Source organism: Alligator sinensis, unplaced genomic scaffold, assembly GCF_000455745.1.
Source record: "Alligator sinensis unplaced genomic scaffold, ASM45574v1 scaffold525_1, whole genome shotgun sequence".
In the NCBI taxonomy this organism is placed as follows: Eukaryota; Metazoa; Chordata; order Crocodylia; family Alligatoridae; genus Alligator; species Alligator sinensis.
The window spans coordinates 247,854-258,736 of record NW_005842936.1 but is presented as its reverse complement, the minus strand read 5'-3'; the positions used below and the strand labels follow the sequence as shown (position 1 = coordinate 258,736).

The window sequence follows — 10,883 nt, the reverse complement described above, 5'->3', positions numbered from 1 at the left end:
CCAGGGTTTTCTCTTTGCAACTGAGAAATGCACCCTGCAACGAAAGCTCCTCATGGCGGGAAATAATTTAGCAGTGCCGAAGCGCGCGCACACAAAATCACACCCTTGGGTTGTGACAATACTCAGGGCTCCCAGCCCCTACCTTTTCTTGTGTACCCTCGGGACCCCTCATGCCTCCACTCTGGGGCCTCATCCCACATGCCCCCACACTGGGCTCCCCAATCGCCAAACTCATCCCATGCCCCACACTGGGCCTCAACAATCTCCTTATTCCCTTGCCTGAGGAGCCTTGCATCTAGCTCCCTTGGCTTAAGGCCCCACCCCCTGGAGTCTCACGTCTGACTCCTTAATGCCACTCAGGTCTCTCAGTGAGCCTGGAAGCTGCCTCAGGTTCCTTCCTGACCTGGGCCCTGCCTCAGGACTCACTGTGAACCTGGGCTCCTGCTTTGTTCTTTGGGGTGTGCTCCCCTAGCCTTTCCCCTCCATGAGGTCACCCACAAGGCAGCAGGGGCTGAGACTTTCTGGGGAGGCCCAGGTATGGCATTTCCTAAGGACTGCCTTGCCACCGGTAGTCCTACCACACCATCCTACCCCAGCAGGGTGTAGCTTGAGGTTATGCCCCAGGACCAGGAGCCTCCAGCCATCCCCATAGCTCCTACCCTGTACCTCCAAGATGGTATGAGCAGCAGCTCCAGCCAAGTGGTATTCTTCTCCCAGGTGCTACCAGCAAATTGCTGGCTTTACTGCTCAGAGCCCTGTTCTTATAGGGAGCAGCTGGGCCCTGTTCCCAATCAGGTAGTTGTGCTGACTGCTTTACTGCTGGACTGCTTTACTGATTGCTCATGCTCCTGTGAGTAACAGAGCACACCCTGTGCTCTGTTACACTCCCAAAGATCCATAAAGAAGGTAACCTATCATATCCAAGTATGGTACCCTCAGTGAAGAACTATCAGGATTCATAGAAATGATGGTGAAACCACTTTTCACTCAAAGAGCAAATCTTCTATAAGACATTGCAGACTTCCTCAACAGAATCCAGAACATCAACCACCTCCCCAAGAAGGCCATACTTGCAACCATGGATGTCACCAGCCTGTACACTAACATTCCACACCATGAAGGCACAGCTGCTGGCCTAAAATACCTTCAAGAACATGGAGCAGGCTCAAATGTGCAACATGGTGCACAAATCATCTACTTCATCCTCACCCATGACAACTTCAGTTTCAAGAATTGCCACTTTCTCCAAATCATGGCCACAGCTATGGTCACCAACAAAAAGCTGTTATCTGCAGCCAAGTCCTCAGATACCACCATATCTGCTTGGATGAGAACATTCATGAAGCCCACCTGACCAGTTTAAAATCTGCCCATATATAACAAGGACATTTCAGTAGAGAAATAGATCAGACATTTGAAAGAGCTATCCAAATACCCTGCAGTAACCTGCTACAATGCAGAAAAAGAAAACCCTCTGCAACAAGATGCACCTGGTCATCACTCACCACCCCACACAGTAACTGATCAGAACAGTCACCAAACAACTACAACCTATACTCAACAAAGATCAGACCTTGAGAGAAGTATCTGCAGCCCCTCCACTCCTGGCTTTCAAACAGCCCCCTAACCTTGCCCAACTCATCATCAGAAGCAAACTCTCCATTGCCCAATATTCATCAAGTAGAACACAGCTTTGCCTTGGCAAGAAATGCTTAACCTGTCAGCACATCACTGCCACTACTATCACACCTCCAGCCCATAAAAAAATTTCAGAAGCCATGGTTCCTACATGTCTCCCGAAATGTGATGCACCTGATCCAATATAACAAGTGCTCTTATGCCCATTATGTGGGTGAAAGTAAATAGCAACTATGCACCAGAATGAAATCTCACAGAAAAAAATAAAGGACAGAGACATACATACACCATTAGGAGCACATTTCTCACAGAACAACCACTCTCTCTCTGAACTCACTATCCTCATGCTCAGGGGAAATCTACTTAACACCTTTAGAAGGTAAACTTGGGAACAAAAATTCATAAGCTAGAGGGACACTAAGAACCAAGGACTAAAGATTGATATTGGGTTTATGGCACATTATACTTTATCCAACTCCTAAATTCTTTCCACACAAGGAAGGTGAGACTGACCCTCCACCCCTTGAATAGACCTTGATTTCTCAGTAATCAGCTTCTTTTTTCCTGCTAATTGTTTGTCTGCTAAGCCTAAGAATTTCTCTCAGACCCTCTCCTTTGCTGTGTTTCACTATGCTGTGCCCGGCTTCCTGTGATCAGACACTTGATGAAGGGCTGTCTTGCACTGAAAACTTTTTTATCTTTATACCAACTACATAGTTTGTCCAATAAAAGATATTATCCCAAGAAATTATTGTGCCTCTTGCATAATTTATGGGCCATAGCATCACCCTTATGCTACCGTCTGTAATAGGTACTCTTTTGATAATACACTTGTCATCTGCAGTTCCTTGATACAAGGATGACAGTCTTCCAGTAAATAGGGGAGTCACTGGTGAGTCCACAGATGACTGAGGAAGCCAATCTGAAATCCACATATTTGACTGCAGAGACAGAAAATAGTTCTGGGAGAAAAGAGTATATCCTGTTGATGTCGGGTCATAGTTCTTTCCTTTTGTTTGCCTCATCTCACCCATCATCATCGTTATAGTGAGGCAAGTTTGCTCAAAATAATTGATGCCTTGTCATACAAAATGACAACACACTGGAGAGGACTCACTGCTTGAGTCTCCCAAGAATTGATGTTAATATCACATTTCTTCAGATTGGTCTTCAAGGTGCTCTTGGTTCTCCTCTTTTGTCCACCTCTAGAGCACTGAACACTGATGAATTGGAAGTATAAGACCTGTTTCTAGAGCCAGTTGTCAGGCATCCTTATGGCATGTCCTAATCAACAAAGCTGGTGCTATAGAAACATGGCTTCAATGTTGGTGGTGCTTGGTTGAGCCAGAATGCTCTTCCAGTTGATATGGAGAATTTTCTGAATACATCACTGATGGGAACATCCCAAAGCTTTCATGTGTTTCTGATATATTTTCCAGTGTCACACCCATACAACAGGGGCCAGATGGCAATAGTAGATGAGGAGTTTGGTTTCGGTCCTGATGTCATGGTCAAAGACAAGATTTTGGAGACATCCAAAGGCAGCACTGGCAGATTTTATCTGGTGTTGAATATCATCAAGAAGCCATGCCTGGGCTGGCTTCAGATGGTAACTAGAGAGACAAAACAAGGCTGGTGGTCCTGAGCAAGAGCTCCCCTGGGAGATTACAGGATGTCACCAAACACACATACCTGAACACAAGTTTAATTCCCAATCCATCCAGAAATCACTGCTCTGTAGACTTCAGTGGGATATCATGGCCTTAGATCTGCTGTGCATTATAAATTCTGCTTTGCTGACTATATTACAGATTCTTTTTTCCAATACATCAGATCTGAGTTTGGACCACAAAATCTGGATGTTCTTTCAGTTTTCAAGAAAACATTTTTTATTTTTTAATGAGGAAAGCCCCTATTCTCCACAGTATATTTCTCTGAAGATCCTTCTCTAAATTCCCAAATAGCTATTAAACTTTTCTTTATCACCCTATCACCATCATAACATACTCCAGACAAAAGTTGCTAAGGTAGGGTTTTCAAAAGTACATAGGTGACTTTAGTCTTGTGCTTCCAAGACAATTTTGAAAATTTAACCTCTGGTTTCTATGCAAAAGTGATCCAAAAGTGGTATTTAATTAAATCTATTAGGCAGTCATTCACTTTCAGTGCTAAATCAACCAGGAAGAATCTTGCCTCATGACACTTACCATTTGGATTCTAAAATAAGTGCTGTAGTGATGAGAAGCTATAACAATCTTACACTAAGTTGTTTTTCATTCTGAAGGATATTCATATTCTCCATAAAGTACTCAGATACACACTGTATCCAGGAATCATTTCACTGACCTCCAAAGTACAGCCACCTTTAGGACAGAGCACAGCAACTATTCAACAGTGTGCTGTAATGCTTACTTTTAGCATTTGGGCAAAAATAGCATCCACCTAGAAAAGTAATCCCATGTTCTAGCAAATACATTGTAAACACTTCTTCACATTATTTTTCTCCCTCTCTGTGCTCTGCTTTTCCAACACCTCCTTTCCTGTTAGTGTTTCTTTATCCTTTTTCACAAAAGCTCCAGTTTTCTCCCTAAATATTTCTAGGCCAAAAATAGCCCACACAAGTTACTGTCTTTCTTTGATTTTGCACCACACAATTGTTCATCACTGCTCACAAGAACAACTGAAGTTAAAGTAACTAAAACCACTGCCACACTAGCAGCATTTACTTACTTCTTATTTCCACAACAGCTCCACCACAGCCTCAGAGATGTGTGCTCTCTCAAAGTAAATGATACAAATGAGGATCATGCTTAGGAGGCTTTGGCTTATTTCTTTTTTACTGTTTAACACGCAATTAATTTTTTTACTTCATAATTAAAGTAAAGCAACAATACTTCCAATTGCATTAAATTGTAGTCTGGCCAGAAAGCAAAATACATTTTGGTTATATTTATTTTATACAGGTTAATTGTTTATAACTGTATAATAAATTAGGAAATTGTTTTAGAATCCAGACATTTTTTCACTGGCAAAGGATGAGGGCACTCAGTATGAGTGAATGATGCCACTTATCTAGAGATACTCAAACCTCCCACAGGTAACTCATTTTATTTCTGACTTTTGACTTTCCCAGACAGCTGCATGCCTGCCCTCCCAGCTGGATGAATACTGCTGGACAGCTACAGTACTCATGGCTGAGGGAAAATCAGGAGTAATGATATGCAGTGAATGGGGTTCGTTTGAAACAGACTAAATATTTGGGTTAGAGTCAAATTCCTTCTAAAACACATATTGCCAGCATATGTACTGACAGTCAGAAGATGGTTTAATTGGTGGGAAAGCATAAAATAAAGCAGTAATTAAAAGTCCAATTTCTGGAAAAGTTAACTCCTTAGGGTCTTGCTTCTTCTTAAATAGATTTATTTGATTGATTTCTTGTTCCACTCCTATAATAAATACTATTGAAATATCTTTAGTCGTAGGATCCTGGCATCCACTTAAATGCATATGTATGGTAACAAATAACCCATTCTTTTTCCTCCATCCATACTCTTCCCACCTGTCCTCCTGTTCTATAACCTCAAAATTCAATTATTTAATAATTAACAGTACAGTCAACAGTGATTGAGACAACTAAGTTCAGGATTTGTAGCTCCTGCGATAGATGTTATTCCGGCTGAAACAAAAGAAACTACATTGCTGATGACAATTAGAGTTGATCTGAGTTAACATTCATTTAACGGAGAGCAGAATATGGCCTCAGAACTGAGTCCTAATTTTAACTCTCAAGATGACTCCTTCTTTGGCCTTGGGCCAGCCACTCTGTGTAACAAAGGAATATAAACTTAATTTACAAGAATGTTTGGAGGGTTAAACTTCTGTAGTTACCCAAATGCAAGATGATTTCAAATTGAAAACCACCCCACCAATAATTAGATTCTGGACATGGAAAATTTTCAGGGCAAGCAGTTGCAGGGGGGCAGGTAAGGGGGCAAGCAGTGGGAGAGTCAAGTGGCCTGGCCTCTGCCACTTGCCCACAGTCCCCCCACCCTACCACCAGCCTCCCCCAGTGCCTGTATGCCCCACGCCTGCCCCTATGGTGCCTGTAACCCATGTTGCTTGCCTCCCACTGCCTGATCCCTGACCAGCACCTTTCCCTGTGCTGTCTCTCCCTCCACTTGCACCCCTCCCACCTATTCCCCCAATGCCTGCCCCCCATGCCTACACTCCCTCTCCCCATGGTGCCTGCATCACCTGGCTCCTGCCTTTACTTGCACCCTCACCCCTCTGCCCTACTGCTTACCTTCCCTTTGCAGCTCCAGCAGGGGCCCTTCTTCAGCCTGACACAAAGAGTATGGAGTACATGCTGCCCCCAGTCCCATCCTGGCCATGCAGACGCTGTTGAGAAGATAGCAGCTTCACCTTCTCAACTTTTCCCCTGACTTGTACTTGAATCCAAGATGAAGGGCTTCCCCCCCCACCCCCATGTTCAATAAGGGGGAAACCTAATTTTGGATTTGAGTAAACACAGTAACTAGAGATTTTAAAAAATCATTATCTAGGAGGTTTTGGGGGAAAAATACATTGTCACCCACTTTCAATTATAATACTATTTAACTTTTTTTTCCTTCTGGAACAATTCCAGTACGGTTTAAACTATGATGCTGTCAGGCCAAGCTTCTCTTGGTCTGCTATCTGGTGCCAAGTACACCAGTACAGTCTGTTCCATAGCTGGGTTATCAGCGACTACACTGGTAGTCCCACCTAAGCTAGCCTGAGTGAGGAGGGTGTGAGGGCACCCAGCAGGACTAAAAAATGACCTGTCAAAGGGCAGATGAGCTTCCTGTGAGCCAACAGCCATCCATACCTGGAGAGGAGATGGATGCCACCACTTTGCCTGAAGAATCACCAATGATGCAAAACAACTCACCTAATCTCGTACCAAATCAGTCGAGGCCCGGGTCTACAACTACCATGTCCAAACACAGGAAGGAATGGAGGAGGGTTGTTACAGCATCTAAGGTGCCCCAACAGTCGCACTGGCTTCAGGACTGACTTGAGTTAGGCTATGATACTTCCACATAGAAAAATAATTTCTGATCTAAACAGCACTATTTGAATTCATTCATTCAGTCAACGCACATTGTACAATCAGTCATACAACAGGGGAAAATGAAGGATCTATTGTATTCCAGCTCTGGTGCTGGCAGCAATTAAATAGGCTCTAATGCAATTGTAATTACTCTTTTAATTAATAAATAAATACTACTTATTCATCAAGGACACATGCATGCTATACTGATTCCTTAAAGACTTCTGTTATTATGAATTATTTTTTAATTAATGCTTAGAGATATTTAAATAGTTTGCTTAGCAAAACTGAACAAAATTCATATAAAGAAGCTCTTTTAACTTAGAGAGACTGCTATAGACCACATGCACAGAAGTTCACTGAATTGCTCAACAGACTCTAAAGCTAGAGTATCAATCATTCTAGGAAAAACACAATGCACCTATGTAGTATTTGTTTACTGATCTATCTCCTTGACTTGTCTTTATGTTACCACTGCCTATAAGATTATCAAGTCTTCGATATTAACTATATATTTGGATATTTTATCTTGGATTCGGTGCAGTGTTCTGTTATTAATCAATCATAATTATAATTCCAATTCCAAGAGATAGCGAGATAAAAGATTCTTTGAATTTATGGCTGTAGTTTTTGCTACATATTTGATTTATGCATCTAGATTTAGACTATCTAGATCTGAAAACTGAGATTCTTTGGGCAGAAGTGAATGAAATTCTTGCAAATAAAATTAGCCAAAAGAAGCAACAAAGAAGTTCAGAGTATATGTAGCAAATGCATGCACTTCAGAGGCAGAACCATAGTACAGTACAGCTGATTTTTAGTCTCAGTCCTGAGATCACACCAGAGCAAGTTTAAGGCTCTAGTGTAGTTTAATTAAAAAGAGAGGAGCAAGATAAAAACTATTTTAAGAAATGGAGGGAGAAATTTTAAATGCATACACAGCCATTTTTTAGTTGACCAAGAAACATCATTTGTTCAGAGTCAAGTAGAAAAGTTTCAACAATTATTCACAGTCTCAGGCTCCTTTTCTGTCACTTCTCCACATGACTTTCGGAAAGTGTTAATATTTAATGATAAAAATCCCCTGTATCACAGTACCATATTATTTAAAATGAAACTTAAAAGTTTAAGGAACCACTGGTTATTTCCTTGAAAAAACAGTCTTGTTTAAAACTTCCCTGGTCTATACCTAAATTGCTTCCAAATCTTAGATCTGCTGGCTGGTAGCTAAAAAGAAAACAAAAAAAGGAAAGTCTGTTCTAAACTCTGTTCCATGCAGTTGCAAACTGATTTTATGACTACACAGCAAGAGTGCACACCATGTGGCCAAAAAGCCAATTATGGCCACAGGTTTGTAAAATTCAGCATCAGCCACCCCTCTCCCTGTAACTATATAACTAATGAAAAGCTGATTAACTGCATGTTATTGCTTCTTAACTCTAGTGAGCAAGCAAATTATATTTTCAGGTATTCAGGAATCCATTAGCATAGGAAAATGTGGTTGTATGGCTTTCTTATGATAAAAATATGTAAACGTAAATGGAAGTCAGGGCCTCAGTCCAAGTCCTGTATTTTGAGTTTTTATAGAATCAGGCCCCATATGTGACCCTCCAATGGCCAGATACTTTAGGGTCTTATTACACATTACACTTGGCACATGTTATATTTAGATCGTAATAAGCATTAATATGACTTAGAAAGTTTTCTAAGTAGTTGCATGTTAGTTATTACTATAAACTAAATATAAATTGTAGTATTGCAATCTAAATACTGTACTACAGCTGATTTTTGGTCTCAGTCCTGAAATCACACCAGAGGCAGCTCAAGGCTCTGGTGCAGTGTGGGGGCTGGGAGTGACACCAGTACAGCACAGGAGCTGGGCCCAGCACCCTTCACTACACCAAAACCTTGAACCAGCTCCCATGCAGGGCAGGGGCCTGGTGCTAGTGTCATGCTCAGCTTCTGCACCACATTGGAACTTTGAACTAGCTCCCGTTTCATGAAGGATCAAGGTACCATTTGTATTTTGCATCAGCATGGTCTACAAGACTAGGTCCACTAATAGTCATGTGCAACAGGATCAGACTAATCTAATCTTGTGCTTACAGATACAGTATAATATCACCATCTGCAGGAGTCAGGAAAGAATTTCTCTGTTTTGCAGTGCTGATCCATTTTAAGACTTCCTTTAAACCAGCAGATATTGGCCAATGTTGTACTTTTGAGACAGTCCACATACAGACTGAATAAACAAACTAAACTCTATGTAGATTTGCATAAATTCACTGCTTGCTATTTTTTTAAATAATATAATCTACTGATTTAGTTACCATACAGTTTTATAATGCTGCCCAACAACACAGTATGTGAGCACCTCCCACTCAAATCAACAGCACCATTTCTGGAAGAATTCATGCAATGTGGCTATGTATGCCACTAGAACAGTCCCACAACCCCTGCTGGTATCCTCACTACCCACCAGCAGGCCTCTACCCCCACAGCCCTGCTGGAGGGGGCCCCCAGCTACCAGGGCTCCAGGGCCAGGGACAAGGGTCTGCAGCCCCCTGTGCTCCTCAGCAGTGGCCAAGCCCCAGCTGCTGCCCATGGGAGGCGGCAGCTGCTGCAGAAGCTCAGCTCCCCACTCCCCATGTGTGGCACAGCCAGAGCAGAGCCCATGCAGGGGTTAGGGGGAAGCCGGGTGCAGGCTGGGTACTGCAGGCTCAGGCTCCCTGCCCTGCTGCCTTTCCCCTGGGGCCTCCGCAGCCCACCCTGTGACTAGTGCAGAGCAGTGTTGGAAATCTTGATTCCAGTGCCATGAGCCCCATGCTGCCATGGTGAGTAGGGTTGCCAACCCTTCCAGATTGGCCAGGAGTCTACCAGAATCAGCATCGATCTCCCAGTGACTATTGAAAGCAAGCCGGGAGATTGATATTGTAAATGTGTTGAACAGTACAATTAACGACTAGAGGTGCACCAATACATAGGTCCCATAATGATCAGCACCGATATAAGGAAACTTGACATTATCGCCAACTGGTTTTTTTTGGCTGATGCAGCCAATCATATCACCGTTAAATGTCCCATGCACGCGTCCAACTGCAGCGCAACACACAGGCAGCCAGGAGCGCAGCCCAGCAATGTGAAAAGCAACCGGATCCAGCTGGTAAGTCTGTTGTGAGGGAAGGAGCGTGCGGGGAACAGATAAAGGCCCCAGGGGTGAGGGAGGGAGTGGGCCTGGGCCAGGTGCTGACAGCCAGGGCAGGGCATGGGATGGAGCCATGAATGGCTCATCTGGGATGGGAGGGGAGAGGGTGGCAGCTCCTGCCGATGCACACAGCCCGGGGGGGGCACACGTGTCCCTGGATCTCTGCATGAGGTGAAAGCAGGCTGCCGCTGTGGGCTGGGAGCAGTGCTGAGCTCTTGCCAGTGGGGGGGCTGGGCTGAGGCTGCACTTAGGGCAGGTGGCAGTGGCCCTGGGAGGGGGGCTATGGTGAATTTTAGGGTGGCTGCAGCCCCCCCATAGACCCCCTCCCAGTGCCACTGCCACCTGCCTCAAGCACAGCCCAGCCCAGCCCCCTCACCAGGAACAGCTTGGCACCACCGCAGCCCCAGCCCATAGTGGCAGCCCACCCTCACCCTGCATGCAGATCCAGGGGCACATGCCCCCATGCCCTTCCAGGGCACACGTAGCGGTGGGAGCCGCCCACACCCCCTCACTCCTGCACCCTGGACAAGTCACTCGCAACTCCGTCCTGCACTCTGCACTGGCTGTGCAGTGCCTGTCCCTGCCCCAGACCCACTCCCTCCCTCACCGCAGAGGCCTTGATCTGTCCCCGCCACGCCCTTTCCCGCCCCCTTCACTCCTTCCCCAACAACAGACTTACCAGCCGGACGCTGCTCTCCAAGCTTCCCAGCTGCATATTGGCAATCTGATCGATATCAGCCAACATGGCTTTTTAAAAATCAGCCATCAGTATCGGCCCAAATCCATACCATTGTACCCCTATTAATAACACTACGACATGTTGGGGAATAAAACTATCCTGGAATAGCTTCAGTCAGAATTGGTAATCCTAATGGTGAGGCACCCCCTGCCCCAACACAAGCAGCAGGGATAGTGGTACAGAATTGTGTCTCCTGCTGCTACCAGGCA

The 10,883-nt window shown here is 44.4% G+C and overlaps 1 protein-coding gene across 7 annotated transcripts in view; it reads right to left on the bottom strand.

Annotated features, from left to right (window-relative positions):
• Window positions 1-10,883, bottom strand: part of BMPR1B (bone morphogenetic protein receptor type 1B) — a 519,526-nt gene that overhangs the window by 275,590 nt on the left and 233,053 nt on the right. The window contains exon 1 of one of the 7 annotated variants that reach the window (XM_006036262.3): window positions 5,942-5,980. The exons of the other annotated variants lie outside the window; for them this stretch is intronic. The gene's annotated coding sequence lies outside the window, so the exon portion shown is untranslated. Of the gene's footprint in view, window positions 1-5,941; window positions 5,981-10,883 lie in introns of those variants that run through there. 7 annotated transcript variants of the gene reach the window in all.